The sequence below is a fragment of the Grampus griseus genome (assembly GCF_964374135.1).
Source record: "Grampus griseus genome assembly, chromosome: 13".
Classification (NCBI taxonomy): domain Eukaryota; kingdom Metazoa; phylum Chordata; class Mammalia; order Artiodactyla; family Delphinidae; genus Grampus; species Grampus griseus.
Window position 1 is genome coordinate 6818281 of NC_139007.1, and position 14991 is coordinate 6833271.

Here is a 14991-nt window from a genome sequence, read left to right on the forward strand (position 1 = left end):
TAAAAATCCAAAAGCCGATAACGGTAAAGACTTTACACAGCTGTAGAGACACGTGTAATTAGACTCAGGCCTCCTGTTTCCTAGCACCAGACTCACTTCACTAGATCACAATTGGAACATTAAGCTCTGGCTTGGCAGTTCCTGAGAATCTATCACGTTTCTCAGTATATATTTAGCTGCTAGAGACATAATCAGTCACATCTTTATCATCCTCATTATCCCTAATAACAAAGCACTAAATTAGTACTGATTGTAAGCTATATTAAGATGATAAGTCGCAGATATCTTTAAGTTAGAAAAGAATGTCTTATTTGGAAAAGAAAAGTTCTTTTTTGTAACTGCCTTTCATTAACTAATCTATATATATATATATGTGAGTTAGTAGTGCAGTTGACCCTTGAACTGTGTGGGTCCACTTACTTGCGGAGTTTTTCAACAGTAAATACTATGGTACCATGCCATCTGTGATGGGTTGAATCCACGGAGGCGGAAACTCAGATATGGAGGAACAGCAGATATGGGGAGCCAACTCGAAGTTATCTGTGGATTTCCCACTGCTCAGAGGATCAGTGCCCCTAACTCCCTCGTTCAAGAGTCAAGTGAATGCTGCAGGTGTATTCTTTTAATTTTCAAATTTACAACATTTAGGCAAAGGGGTTTTGCTTAAAATGATATTTCTTAACTTACTGATTCTTAATAGTGAATGGAAAACAAGATATTTTAACGGTTTAAATAACTGAAAAATTAATTATATTGAAAATTTATTTGAAACCTTTGAGCCTTAACAATTCACAAAAGAAGTGTGTTTAATTGTTTCTGTTCTCCTATATTGAGTAGATTTATCTCCATTTCAATAGACCAGATAATAACACAAATCAGAGAGTCCCCATATTAAGTTTATTTTGTTAAAGGTTTACACTGACGCACACACACACAGAGTTGACCCTTGAACAACTCTAGGGGTTAAGGGTGCCGACTCTCTGTGCGGTTAAAAATTCTGGTATAAATTTATCATCAGCCTTCTGTAGCTGCGGTTCCTCAGTCACAGATTCAACCAACCACAGATTTTGTAGTATTGTACATATTTACAATTGAAAAAAATTTGCGTATAAGTGGACCCAGGCAGTTCAAACCTGTGCTGTTCAAGGTTATGTTATATGAAACATAAAATACATCTATAAGGTAGAAGGATGTAATTATTGATAATTACATTAAACATGATCTAAAAGTCATACAGAAATACAAATGACCTGGTATAGCCAATGAAAAAAAAAAAAACGGAATGATTAAAACTACCTGGTTTCAACATTTATGATAAAGTAATTAAGAAAGTGTAGTGTTAGTGTAATGACCGACAAATAGACCAATGGCAAAGTATAGAATCCAAAAATAACCGCACATATATATGTACAACTTATTTTCAACACAGGTACAAAAACAATGCAGCAGATAATGGACAGTTTTTTCAACAAAACCTTTGGAACAATTAGATATTCATGTCAAAAAGGAAGAATTTCAATCCATATCTTCCATGTTATCTATTACATTTATCCATTTATTTATAAATAAGTTTATAAATTCTTGGATATGACACTAAAAGTCCAATCCATAAGAGATAAAGTTGTTATATTAGACTTTATCAAAATTAAAACTGTCTCTTAGACTCTGCTCAGAGAATGAAAAAACAAGCTACACAGTGGAGAAAATCTTTGCAAATTACATACAAGATAAAGGATAAAGATAAATATAAATTTATATATTTTATCCAAAATGTATAAATAACATTAAACAATCCAAATTTTAAAATGAATAAATTATTTGAAAAGGACACTCAGACAATAAAGATCACAAATAAACACAGGAAAAATGCTCAAAATAGTCACTAACAAAATGCAAAAACAAAAAACAAATTTTAAAAGAGCACACAAATGTTTGTTATTTTAATTGTTGTGATGGTTTCATGGCTGTATACATACGTCAAAACTTATCAAATTGCACACATTAAATATGTGCAGTATGTTAATTATACCTCAATAAAGATGTTAAAGCTTTTAAATTTGAAAATGCCTTGACAAAAATAGACAACCAAACCACATCCTGGGAGCAAATATTTGCGAATTGTATCTGATAAATGACTTGCATATGTACCATTCAAAGAACTTTTAAAATGCAGTAATAAGACAGGCAAACATTAAAAATGGGCAAAATATTTGAATGGATACTTCACTGAAGAAGATATGTGGGCTTCCCTGGTGGCGCAGTGGTTGAGGGTCTGCCTGCCGATGCAAGGGACACGGGTTCGTGCCCCGGTCCGGGAGGATCCCACGTGCCGCGGAGCGACTGGGCCCGTGAGCCATGGCCACTGAGCCTGCGCGTCTGGAGCCTGTGCTCCACAACGGGAGAGGCCACAGCAGTGAGAGGCCCGTGTACTGCAAAAAAAAAAAAAAAAAAAAAATGTGAATGGTTAATTAGCACATGAAAAAAATCATTAATTATTGAGAAAATGCAAGTGAAAACCACATGAGATAACTGTATGCACTGACTAGAATGGCTGTAATTAAAAAGACTGACAATACCAGCTACTGGTGAGAAGTAGTAGTAACTTGACACCTTTACACTGAGGATGGGAATAGCAAATGATACAGGCACTTTGGAAATTGGTTTGGAAGTTTCCTAAAAAGTTACACATACACTTAACCATGTGACCTGGCTATTATACTTTTAGGTATTTACCCAAGAGAAATAAAAACCATGTCCACACAAAGATATTTATGCCATTGTCCCTAGCAGAATTATTTAGAATAGCTAAAAACGGGAAACTGGTGAGTGGATAAACAAAATGTGATATATGCGTACAAAGAACACTACTCAGAAATAAGAAATGAACTACTTTTCCATGTAGCAACAGAATTATGCTGTGTCAAAGAAGCCAGACCAAAAAATAAAAAACCTCCATATTGTACTGTTCTGTTTATATGAAATTTCTAGAAAAAAAGCAAAAATATAGACAAAAAGCACATCAGTGGTTGTCTGGGCTGTAGCTATGATGGGCAACTGACTACAAATGGGTACAAGGGAACTTTTCCGGGTGAGGGTGTTTTAATCTTGAATTGTGGTGGTGATGGCACAACTATATAAATTTACTAAAATTCAGTGAACTGAACATGTCAATATTATGGTGTATAAATTATACCTTAACAAATCTGTTAAAAAGATATTTAGGCTGAAAGTAGAAATTTGGGGCTTATCAGCATATAGATGGTGACTCTAGCTATAAAAATAGAGATTATACCGGGAAAGTCTGCTGAAAATGAAAACAGAAGAAGCTGTTTTCTGCAGATCCCTGTGGAAGAGCAACATTTAGACGATGCAGCAAAAAAAGAAAATGAGGAAATGCGGGTACTGAAGTAGAATAAAAACCAAACAAATATAGTGTCTCAGCAAGCAGTTATTTCTAGGAGGGTTTGGTCAAAAAGATATCAAATGCTACCGATGGGTCAAAGGAGAAAAAAGACTGTACGGCATCTGGTGGTCACCTGAGACCTTGGCATGAGCGGGTTTTGAGTAACAGGGAGGGTCCAAGTCAATCTGGAGTGGCCTGCAAAGTGAGTGAGAAGGAACAGAATGCAGACAAGAGGTATCAGAGCCTGTTTCCAAAGCTTATCTGAAAATAGAAGGAGCAGATGAAGCAGAAACCAACAGGAGAGGGAAGTGAGAGGCTTTGTTTTAATAGAAGATTCAACAACCTCTTTCAGTGGGAGCAGGGGGATGGAACAGAGGATGAAACAATTCTTCCATGCTTTAGAATAGAGGAGAGGACGGTATCGATGTAAGTGAATTCGTAGATTTCAAGGCATTAAGGGAAGGTTTGTGTGACAGCGTCTGTTTTCTCCGTGGGCACCATGCTCACCCGAGGGTAAGATCAGGAATCTTAATACCGAGGGTTTGAAGGAAACGGAGTAGTGTAAGGACCTAGAATGAGGTTAGTGATCATGATTTTATAATGGCATTATCGGCCCAGTTGTGTGACTTTCTCTAGGATTGTTCAGCAGCTGAGGAACAAGAGAGAAGGTGGGCAGTTGGACTCGAGGTTGGCTCCGTCAGAGAGACAGAAGAACAAGTGTGTTCAGAGTAGTGGTAGAAGAGTGGATGAAGTAAGAATGCAGACAGAAATGAAGACACTGGGGTCTGATGGACACTGTTTTCACTTGGGTTCTCCTGACTTAGAAGCAGGTAGTTTATTTAGCAGGGGTCTCAAGAAGCAGGAGTAAAGGGATGGGGAAAAGCTAATTTAAAAAGGCACATTTTTAGCCACTTATCATTGTAGGCAACTGAGGCTGAGACGTGCTGGGGATCCCTGAGGAATCCTGTAGAATGTGCTTTACGGTTGTCTCTCTATAGGACAGGAAGCTGACACATTAATCCATCAACTCCAGTTACCCTTTGGTGGAGGATTGCTTCAAGGGCTCTTGAATTCCCCCCACCCCCTTAGATGTTGACAGTATCTAAGAGCCCATAGGAACTGAACACAGCTTCAGCTGAGAGTTGAGCTAGGGCATGTGGTACAAGGTAAATTACACCAAGTGAAGGAAAGTCCCTATGAGGTCAGAGTAACAGCAAATAACTTGGGATAGTAGGAGGAGTTCTTTGGGTGTGTGAAAGTTACATATGTCCTCTGAGCTACTGATTTATCATCAGTAAAAGGGGATGAGAACATGCAACTTGCAGAGTTACTGCTACAAGTATCACAAGCCCTTTCTGTGTAAAGTGCGCGGCACAGAGCCTGGCATATAGTAAAGCACACAGAATAGAAGCCAGTGTATTATTGCTACTATCTATTGAAATATCAGTAATGTTAATAACTACCTGCATTGTGGATAATAATAGATTAATCCAAACTCTGTAAAAGAGTTTCACTACTTTCCTGAACACAATATTTTGTATACCAAGGCATTGTGATTTTGTTTCGAAGGATATTAAATTTTGGCATAGTTTTTTTAAACCATTTTTAAATGAAGTATAGTTAATTTACAGTATTGTGTTAGCTTCAGGTATACAGTAAAGTGATTCAGTTACATATACCTTCTTTTTCAGATTCTTTTCCATCATAGGTTATTACAAGACATTGAATATAGTTCCCTGTGCTATACAGTAGGTCCCTGCTGTTTATCTGTTTTATGCATAATAGTGTGTACATGTTAATCCCAAACTCCTAATTTATCTACTCCCGGTACCCACCCCTGCTATCCCCTCTGGTAACTGTAAGTTTGTTTTCTATGTCTGTGAGTCTGTTTCTGTTTTATAAATAAGTTCATTTGTATCATTTTTTTAAATTCCACATATAAGTGATATCATATGATATTTGTCTTTCTCTGTCTGACTTACTTCACTTAATATGATAATCTAGGTCCATCCATGTTGCTGCAAATGGCATTATTTCATAAATTTTGGTATAGTTTTGAAAATAGTTTCATCAAAGAATGGGTATAGGAAGAATCTTAAATGTAATCTGATTTCCATTTATCCTCTTTCCTTTGGTTGGGATTGCATTTAAGTTTTGTCAGACTAGAATGATCGTATTTTCAAAGAAATCTCCAGAGATGTTCTACTGGTTTTGTTTTTGAATCTTCTGCATTTGAATTTATCCTAACACTGAGAAACAATCTAATGCAACTACTCTCTAACAACCTCTGATGTCAAATAAATTTTCTTTAATTCTGGCTTATTAATGCTGTAGTTTTGTTTTCAATCATTTTCTTCTCAATGGACAAAAAAGGAACAGCTGGTTACTATTGTCAACTTTGTTTGGGATTTAAGTATGCAATGCTTGAATATCTTTTTTTTTTTCTGTCTGGATATAGAACTCCCACTGCTTTCAAAGAATGATAGAATTTACAATAACGAAGCTTTAGAGCTCACCTAGTCCCAGTATATAACCTGATGAATTAATACCAGTTAAAATATTAGTAATTGTCATCTAGCATTTCTTTTGTATTCCTCATGGGTAATTGCCTGATGTGTCCTTTGCTCAATTACCAGTTGGTATATTATTCTTTTTCTTATGAATGATAAAAGCTCTGTGTATTAATGATGTTAAGCATTAAGCCACCATATGATGCTTTTTTTTCCCCATTTTGTCACTTGCCCTTTGGTTTAGTTTATATTTTTGCCTTATAAGTTTATAATTAGTGTTTTGTCAAATGTATTATTTTTTATGAATTTCTTTTTTTTTGTTTCTATACTTAGAGACACCTTACTCACCATGAGTTCTAAGCTATGTTTCACTTATATTTTCTTCTGCTCCTTTAACATTTTTATTTTTAAGTGGGCTATCTAACCCATCCAGAATTCACTTTAATGCAAGATTGCACTTACTCCTAATAAAGTCCATGGTGTTTATATAGCATATTGTTTCCGTCTAACATTTCATATCATGAATATGAAATGAAATGTTCATAATATATATCAGTGGTTCTCAGCTGAAGACAATTTTGCCTTCTATGGGAAATTTGGCAATATCTGGAGATATTTTAATATCTGGAGATATTTTATTTGTTAACTGAAGGTAGGTAGGGTGCAGGAGAGGCTACCTACTGGCCTTTAGTGAATAGAGGCCAGGATGTTGCTAAACATCCTATAATGTACAGGAGAGCCCTCGCAAGGAAGAACTGTCAATGATGCCAAGAGTAAGAGATCTTGATAGGAGAGAGGAGAGAGAGAGAGAGAGAGAGAGAGGGAGAGAGAGAGAGAGAGAGATCGATTGGGAGGTCCTCTGCCAGTTACAAGCTCATCAGTAGTGATAGTACCTGGCTGATATTTGTTTCCTACCCTGAGGGGCATTGTCAGAGACTTTGCCTCGTGATTTGCAGAAAACCAAATTTCTGCATTGTATTTTTGCTTATCCCCAGTCTGTTTTAAAAACAAATGAGCTTAATAGTTTTAGAGCACAGATTGTGGAGCCATAGTGCCTGGGTTGAATCAGGATCCTGCCCCTTTTAAGTTGTGTGACATTGGGCAAGTTACTTAACCTCTCTGTCTTCAGTTCCCTTACCTGTAAAATGAGGGTAATAATCGTATCTTTACCCCAGATTGTCATAGAATTGCAGGATGCTTAAAGCAGTGCTTGGCATATAGTAAACATTATAGAAGGGTTGGTGACAGTGATAATAATAAAGTAAATGACTTTTTTTTAATGAACCTTATTTGATCACCATGGCCCCTACTTCTTATATTAAAAGTAATACTTTTTAAAATTGATTGCATTTTTGCCACTGATCAATTTGAAGCGGCTTGTTTCTTCTTTAGCCATCTGCCACATTTCTTGTGCCCTTGCCATGCCGCATAAACCCCATCAGACTATCAGCTCTGTTCTCTATATTATTGTTGTTATTATTGAACTTTTATAACTGACAAGTTGCAGGTTTCCTTGTAGACACATGTCTCTTTAATATTTAGAGTTGCTTATGCTTTCTGTCTATGAGAACCATTAATTTTGAATAAAGACTGTATTCATTTTTAGTTACATTCTGAAAGTCAATGATGCTATCTATGGAATTATATTTGTCTTCTTGTGTCAAAGAATTCAGTTTATTCTATTAACTTGTGCGGAATACATTTTATATCGATATCTAGACACTGTGTTGTTTTGGATCCCCTTACTAGATATTTTCTTCTGGGTATTTCTGAGCCTCTTGATTTCTATTTTGCTTTCTGTCATATATGCCACTCTCTGGATTAGTACAGTCCAGTGGAATTTTCTGTGGTGATGTAAATATTCTATCCTGCGCAGTCCAATATAGTCGGCACTACTGAGCACTTGAAATGTGGCTAGGGAAACTGAAAAACTGAATTTTAAATTTCACTAAATAGCCATGTGTGGCCAGCGGCTACGAGCCTGGAGAGCCCAGCTCTGCAGCATCTCCTTACCCTCCATTTCCAGTTTAACATCTTCAGTTTCATTATTTCTTGAATGTATTTCACTGAATATGTTTGTGTGGCCTTTTGTTCATCCTATATATTATATGTATTTCTTGTATTGCAAGTAATCAAATTATTTTTACTTCATTTCCTGTGTTTTCAATATGGTAATAACACATAGTCTTAGATGATTGCGTAGGGGTAGAAAACTTTTCCCTTCTTCCCTTCTAGGTTCTCTGACGGGTCTAATAATTAAATTGACATATGATAGACTAACAGGAGAAAAAGAAAGTTTTAGTACCAAAGCCCCATAAAAATATGACACCCAAAGGCAGTCAGGCAGTTGAGGCTTATCCGCCATCAGACCTAAGGAGTGGGACGGGCCAGGCTTGCAAGGGGAGGAAGACAACTCGCCGAAGGATGAGAAGGGCATATGTGTGGTAAGCAGATGTTTGCCTGTCATGTAGACAATTCTTTAGATACAAAGTTATCCCTGGTAATAGTTCTGTTTCTGGGCCAAGCCCCCTATTAAATTCTTTTAGGCAATTAAGGGAGAGGGAAAAAAGCTGTTCCGGAGTCTTATGGGGCTTAATTGCCTTTAGCTCAATGCAGTCCACATGCCAAAGTGGCACATTTTGGGGTGGTTTGTGCTGCTGGCACTTAATTGGGACTGTACATGTGTATTTCTACTTGTAAAATATTTAAAATATTATCTCTTAAAATCAGGTGCTTGCTTTTCTTTTTCTTTTTTTTTATTGAAGTATAATTTATTTATAGTATTATGTTAGTTTCAGGTGTACAGCATAGTGATTCAATATTTTTATAGATTATGCTCCATTTAAAGTTATTACAAAATAATGGCTATATATCCCTGTGCTGTATATCTTTGTAGTTAATTTGTTCTATACATAGTAGTTGGTGCCTCTTAATCCCATAGCCCTATGGTGCCCTTACTTCCTCTCCCTCTCCACTGATAACCATTAGTTTGTTTTCTAGTTCTGTTTTGTTATATTCATTCGTTTTATTTTTTTTAGATTCCACATATAGGTGATAACATAGAGTATTTGTCTTTCATCTGACTTATTTAACTAAGTATAATGCCCTCCAGACCTCTCCATATTGCTGCAAATGGCAAAATGTTCTTTTTTATGGCTGAGTAGTATTCCAGTGTGTGTGTGTGTGTGTGTGTGTGTGTGTGTGTGTGTGTGTGTACACCACATCTTCTATATATGTTCATCTGTTCATGGACACTTAGGTTGCTTCCATATCTCGGCTATTACAAATAATGCTGTGAACATTGGGGTGTATGCATCTTTTCAAATTAGTGTTTTTGTTTTTTTAGATATATGCCCAGGAGTGGAATTGCTGGCTCATATGGTAGTTCTATTTTTAGTTTTTTGAGGAACCTCCATACAGTCACTGTTTTTCACAATGACTGCACCAATTTACATTCCCACCTACAGTGTACAAGGGCTCCCTTTTCTCCACATCTTTGCCAACATTTATTATTTGTGGTCTTTCAGATGATAGCTCTTCTTACAGGTGTGAGGTGATATCTCATTGTAGTTTTGATTTGCATTTTTCTAACATCTTTTCATTGAAAGATGAACATCTTTTCATTGCCTGTCAGCCATCTGTATGTCTTCTTTGGAAAAATGTCTATTCAGGTCTTCTGTCCATTTTTTAATTGGGTTGTTTTTTTATTTGATATTGAGTTATATGAACTGTTTATGTATTTTGGATGTTAACTCCTTATCAGTCATATCATTTGCAAATATTTTCTCCCATTCATTATGTTGTTTTTTTTGTTTTTGTTGCTGTGCAAAAGTTTTTAAGTTTAATTAGTTCCAATTAGTTTACCCTTGCTTTTGTTTCCTTTGCCTTAGGAGACAGATCCATACAGATATTGCTATTATTTATGTCAGTGATCTGCCTATGTTTTCTTCTAGGAGTTTTATGGTTTCCAGAGCTACATTTAGGTCTTTAATCCACTTTGAGTTTATTTTTCTATATGGTGTGAGAAAATGTTCTAACTTTATTCTTTTACATATACAATAGCTGTCCAGGTTTCCCAGCATCACTTATTGAAAAGACTGTCTTTTCTCCATTGTATATTCCTGCCTCCTTTGTCATAGATTAATTGACTATCGGTTAGTGGGTTTGTTTCTGGGCTTTTTGTCCTGTTCCATTGATCTGTGTGTCTGTTTTTGTGCCATTGCCATGCTGTTTTGATTACTGTAGCTTTGTAGTATAATCTGAAGTCAGGGAATGTGACATGTGTAGCTTTGGTTTTTTTTGGAAGCTTTCTTTGGCAATTTGGGGTCTTTTCTAATTCCATATAAATTTGGGGGTTAGGTGTTCTAGTTCTGTGAAAAATATCCTGGATATTTTGATAGAGATTGCATTGAATCTGTAGATTGTCTTGGGTAGTATGATCATTTTAACAATATTAACTTTACCAATCCATGAACGTGGTATATCTTTCCATCTCTTTGTGTCATCTTCAATTTCTTTCATCAGTGTCTTATAGTTTTCAGAGTACAGGTCTTTTACCTCATTAGTTATATTTATTCCTAGGTATTCTAGTCTTTCTGATACAACTGTAAATGAGATTGTTTCCTTAATTTCTTTTTCTGATAGTTCATTTTTAGTGTATAGAAATGCAACAGCTTTTTGTGTATTAATTTTGTATCCTGAAATTTTACTGAATTCATTGATGAGATCTAGTAGTTTTTTGGTGGTGTCTTTAGGGTTTTCTATGTATAGTATCAGGTCGTGTGCAAACAGTGACAGTTTTACTTCTTCCTTTCCAATTTGGATGATTTTATTTCTTTTTCTGTCTGATTGCTGTGGGTAGGACTTCTGATACTACTTGAATAAAAGTCATGATAGAAGACATCCTTGGCTTTTTCCTTATCTTAGAGGAAATGTTTTCAGCTTTTCACTGTTGAGTATGATTTGAGCTGTGGGCCTATTATATGTGGCCTTCATTATGTTAAGGTATGTTCCCTCTATTCCCACTTTGTGGAGAGTTTTTGTCATAAATGGATGTTGAATTTGAAAAATTTGTTCTGCATCTATTGAGATGATTATATGATTTCTATTCTTCAATTTGTTAATGTGGTGTGTCACACTGATTTGCAAATACTGAACCATCCTTGCATCTGTGATAAATCCCACTTGATCATGATGTATGATCCTTTTGATCTATGGTTGGATTCAGTTTGCTAATATTTTGTTGAGGATTTTTAAATCAGTGATACTGGCCTGTAGTTTTCTTTCTTTTTTGTGATATCTTTATCTGGTGATGCTGGCTTTATAGAATGAGTTTGGAAGCATTCCTTCCTCTACAAGTTTTTGGAATAGTTTGAGAAGGATAGATGTTAACTCTTCTCTAAATACTTGGTAGCATTCACCTGTGAAGACATTTGGTTCTGGACTTGAGTTTTGTTTTGTTTTGTTACTGATTCAATTTCATTACTGGTAATTGGTCTGTTCATATTTTCTATTTCTTCCAGGTTCAGTCTTGGGAGATTATACATTTCTTGGAATTTGTCCGTTTCTTCTAGGTTTTCCATTTTATTGGCATATAGTTGTTCATAGTAATCTTTTATGATCCTATTTATATTTCTGTGGTGTTGGTTGTAACTTCTCCTTTTCCATTTCTGATTTTATTGATTTAGAACCTCCATCTTTTTGGGGTTTTTTTAATGAGTCTGGCCAAAGGTTTATCAATTTTGTTTATCTTTTCAAAGAACCAGCTCTTATTTCATTGATATTTTCTATTATTTTTTAGTGTCTATTTCATTTATTTCTCCTCTGATCTTTATGATTTATTTCCTTCTACTAATTTTGGATTTTGATCATTTTTCTTTTTCCAGTTCCTTTAGTATAAGGTTAGGTTGTTTATTTAAGCTTTTTCTTGTTTCTTGAGGTAGGCTTGTATCACTATAAACTTCCCCATTAGAACTGCTTTTGCTGCATCCCATAGATTTTTGGATTGTTGTGTTTTCATTTTCATTTGTCACCATGTATCTTTTCATTTCTTCTTTGATTTCTTCAGTGATTCATCGGTTGTTTAGTAGCATATTGTTTTGCTTCTACGTGTTTGTGGTTTCTTTGTGTTTTTTTCTTGTGGTTAATTTCTAGTGTCAGACTGTTGTCAGAAAAGATGCTTGATGTAATTTCATTCTTAAAATTATTGTTTTGTGGCCTAGAATGTGATTTATCCTGGAGAATGTTCTATGTACACTTGAAAATAATGTGTATTCCTTTTTTTGGTGAATGGAATGTCCTGTATATAGCTGTTTAATTCATCTGATCTAATGTGTCATTTAAGGCCAGTGTTTCCTCATTGTTTTCTGTCTGGGTGATCTGCCCATGGATGTAAGTGGGTGTTAATGTCCCCTACTATTATTGTGTTAGTTACAATTCTCCCTTTCTGTCTGTTAATATTTGTTTTATGTATATAGGTGTTCTTATGTTGAGTTCATATATATTTACAATTGTTATATCTTCTTTGATTGATCCCTTGATCATTAAGTAATGTCCTTCTTTGTCTCTTGTTTATAGCTTTAAAGTCTATTTTGTCTGAAAAATGATTGCCACCCCAGCTTTCCTTTTTGTTAATAGAAGTATAGTTGATTTACAATATTATATTAGTTTCAGGTGTACAACATAGTGATTCAGTGTTTTTACAGATTATATTCTCCTTAAAGTTATTACAAAACAAGAGCTATATTTCCCTGTACTGTACACTATATTCTTGTTGCTTTTCAGTTTTACCCATAGTAGTTTGTATCTCTTAATCCCATACCCTTGTCTTGCCCACTGGCAGGCCGAGCCAGGTCTTGGGGTCTCTAAGTGCAGAGCCCAGGCGTCCCAGAGTGGGCCAATTCCTGGCACAGCTGGCTTTAGGGTCTGGGGTGTCCTGAAGCTTGTTTCAGCCTGCTGGTGAGTGGGGTCAGATCCTGGGGCAGCTGGCTGAGTGGCCCATGGTGTCTCACAGCTGGTGTTGGCCTGCTGGTGAGTGGGGTTGGATCCCAGGGTGTCCTGTAACTGGTGTCTGCCCACTGGTGGGTGAGGCTGGTCCTGAAGCTAGAGCAGGCTGGCTGGTAGGCAGGGCCAGTCCCCAGGTCTCTGGCTGCAGGGCCCTGGGAGTCCCAGGTCTAGTGCCTGCACACTGGTGTGTGGAGCTGGATCTTCAGCCCTCTGGTGGGCAGGGATGTGTCCAGGGGCAGCTGTGGGCTCAGGGGGTCTTAAGGCAGCCTGCTTGCTGGTGAGCTTTGCCCCCACCCAGTTAGTTGCTTGTCCTGAGATGTCCCAGCACTAGCACCTACAGGCTGTTGAGCCAGTGTGGGTCTGGGTCCTGGGGCTAATAAGCTAGAAGGAGGATTCCATAGTTGTGCTTCCCAGTGCCAGTGTCAACATGGTAGAATGAGCTCCCCCAAATGGCTGCTGCCGGTGTCTGTGTCCCCAGGGTGAGCTCCACTTGCCTCCTTCTCCTCTGAGAGACTCTTCAAGATCAGCAGGTGGGTCTGACCCAGGGTCCTTTCAAGTTACTGCTTCTGTCCTGGGTCCCAGATCATGTGAGATTTTGTGTGCACCCTTTAAGAGTGGAGTCTCTATTTCCCACAGCCCCCATGGCTCTCCCAACGTGATCCCCACTGTCCTTCAAAGCCAGATGTTCTGGGGCTCGTCTTCCCAGTGCAGGACCACCAGGCTGGGGAGCCCAATGTGGGGCTCAGACCCCTTGCTCCTTGGGAAGAATCTCTGTAATTGTAATTATTCTCCCATTTGTGGGTCACTTACCCAGGGGTATGGGTCTGGGTCTCCACCCCTTCTATCTGTCTTGTTTTGGTTCCTTCTTTATATCTTTAGTTGTAGAAGACCCCTTCTGCTAGTCTTCATTGGTAGGTGCTCTATAAATAGTTGTAACTTTGTTGTACCCAGGAGAGGAGGTGAGCTCATGTTCCTACTCCACCATCTTGGCCCAGGAGGCGCTTGCTTTTCTTTCTTGCAAATAAAAATAATAATGTTTATTGCCTTAAAAAATGAAGAGCAAAGGAATATATAAAGAAGGGAATAAAATCACCCTAGTGGCACAAAGCAGAGAGAGATAACTACTACTACTACTATTACTACTATAGACACACAGAGTGATGTGTGATCCACTTGGAACTTGAATGAGTTCTTTCTACACATAATATATTCTTTTATTTTTAAACACTTTACATATTATACAAATAATACATGTTTCTTGTTTAAAAATTGAAAAACAGTGAAGAGTATACTGAAGGAAATAAAATCGTCCATAGTCACAGCATGCATAGATTATTTATTTTTATTTTTCTGATTTGTTTTCTTCCAATAGCATTTCTAAGACCCATAGGTAGATTTATGCACAGGTAGGTAGGTGGATGTTCAGGTAGACAAGCATTTCTTTTTAAGTTTTTGAATTATACTGTAGCTATGCAGGGTGAACCAATAAAAGTATATACCTTTCAGATAGTAATCAGACAAAAATATATGGAGCTATGAGATGTGTCATCAACAATGGCATTAGTGGCCATTTTGAACATTTGTAACTTTACAGTAATAAAAATAGATATTGATTAACATTTATTCACTGAATTTGGTAATCAGACACTTGTATCTTACTTTTTTATATTGTGAGAGCTTTCCTATAGTATAAAATAAAATTCATAAACGTGATTTTAATGGTTGCAGCTTATTCCACTGTATCTATATACCATAATTTATCTACCCAGTTCCCTATTATTGGACATTTAGTATGTTTCTCTTTTTACTACTATAAATAGCATTGCACTCTACATCTTACTGCCTAAAACTTTTCATCTCTGATTATTTCCTTAGGATACATTCTTAGCAGCAAAATCACTGGGCCCAATGATATGAGCAGATTTAAGACCCTTGATATACATTGCCAAATTGCCCTCCAGGAAATTCTTTGTTGCTTATAGAAAAAAAAAATAATCCTTGTTCTATTTATACTCTTTAATCATTTTTATGCGACTTTTTTTGAACCTTTAAACTTCTCTTTGGTTTTAGGAC

The 14991-nt window shown here is 36.6% G+C and overlaps 1 protein-coding gene across 1 annotated transcript in view; it reads left to right on the forward strand.

Annotated features, from left to right (window-relative positions):
* Positions 1–14991, forward strand: part of COL19A1 (collagen type XIX alpha 1 chain) — a gene marked incomplete at both ends in the record, with an annotated part of 350042 nt that overhangs the window by 125237 nt on the left and 209814 nt on the right. The window lies entirely within an intron of this gene.